The 1,555-nt window shown below is 29.8% G+C and overlaps 1 long non-coding RNA gene across 1 annotated transcript; it reads right to left on the reverse strand.

Moving 5' to 3' along the window:
- Positions 1 to 600: 600 nt before the first annotated feature.
- Positions 601 to 1,260, reverse strand: LOC138857929 (uncharacterized). The gene is made up of 2 exons (XR_011397155.1): positions 1,100 to 1,260; positions 601 to 1,046 (listed from the first exon to the last, which is right to left on the reverse strand). It is a non-coding gene; the product is annotated as an uncharacterized lncRNA (long non-coding RNA).
- Positions 1,261 to 1,555: the final 295 nt, after the last annotated feature.

A 1,555-nucleotide genomic window follows, 5' to 3' on the forward strand; every position in this document is an offset into this window, starting at 1 on the left:
AAATCTTAAGTTTTAAAAATAAAATAAAACAAGTAAGGAAGGAATAAGTTCGGGTGTAATCAAACATTTCATACTCTTGGAACTTGCAAGGATCAATGCCGGGAAAATGCCTACAAGTGTTGGCGAAAGAATTCAGTATTCATTATTCAACGAAATCGTCAATGAATTACAATTAAATTTGGTATTTTATTAAGTTATATTATAGGTCATAGACTCAATTTGTTTTATAACTAAATTTCACTTCCCGTCAGCAAAAATCATTTTAAAATCATTCTCAAATGAGATATATGTGACATAAACTTAACCGAAGAGTAAATTTAATATATTGAGTTGATGTGCATAGCATCAACTGGAAGATCAGACTTGTTGAATTTAGGGATATGAGATTAAGACTAAGGTCTATTAACCAACTCAATTCATGTTCAGCGCTAAACCAGTAATATAATAAGGTTTGTTAGAGTATCGGAAAATATTATATGTAAGATAACATAATTTCACATATTTTCCGCATTAAACTAAAGTATATCTAATATTATACGTTAAGTTAATTTTATAAGATATCTTACATATTAACCGATAAATAAGGTATAAAGCTAACCGGAAGTTTAAAAGTCTTTTATTAGGTATATGGGAGATAGGTGAAGTATTGACCCGATTTTATCTATTTTTGGCATTAATACATATTACTAACAAAAACAGATACTCTCAGAGTTTCATTAAGGTTCCTCACATACTATCAACAATATATTATACAATATTCAAATAAATCCTGTAGGCTAGGGCAAGTTTTCCCCCGATGTTATCCATTTAAGGCTCAGAGATCCACCGTTAGCAGAAAAACACGCTCACTCGATTTAACTGAGATGACTCTCCATAATTTAATTAAGAAAACTCACCTAGTGAGAGATGTAAGTAAGTTTTCAAATATTCTAATTGTAACCCAATGTTTGTATAGCTGTTCTATAGCGGATCGTGCTCTTCTATTGAAATTTAACGCATACCCTATCCTTGGTCAATGAAAATGATTCTGCCAGGTTTCTACAAAACTATATATAATATATGCTAACTATCTTCAAAGTGTAATATCACTTTTACTTACTTCAGTTTAGTTTGTAAACTAGCTTTCCATATATTAAGCTTACTATTGCATTTTTATTCTATCTCTCTTTATTAATAATAGCCCTTTTGCAAGATATTTTCACTAATTAATAATATTATATTTTCTATTTGCGGCGGTTCACTTAAATACGTTTGTTCGTGAATGCTTTCTATATTCAAATTTTTAAGTTGTCAAATTTATACATAGCTCTTGAGCTAAGTAAAATTCTGACAATCGGATTCACCATGAAAAATGTCAAAATGTCTCTTTTATCTGTCAGAACTTTTCTACTGTTTGGCACGCAACCAAAGTAGAATTTGAGGAAAACTTAAATTGTGATTTAAAGCAAATTGTGTAGTATTTATATAAAATAAATGCTGCTCTATCCGTCCATACTAATTTTAACTCCGAAATCCTGGTACGGTGTGCTAAATACCAACTAACATTTTGTTGAAT

The sequence above is a fragment of the Bactrocera oleae genome, chromosome 6 (genome assembly GCF_042242935.1).
Source record: "Bactrocera oleae isolate idBacOlea1 chromosome 6, idBacOlea1, whole genome shotgun sequence".
NCBI classification, from domain to species: domain Eukaryota; kingdom Metazoa; phylum Arthropoda; class Insecta; order Diptera; family Tephritidae; genus Bactrocera; species Bactrocera oleae.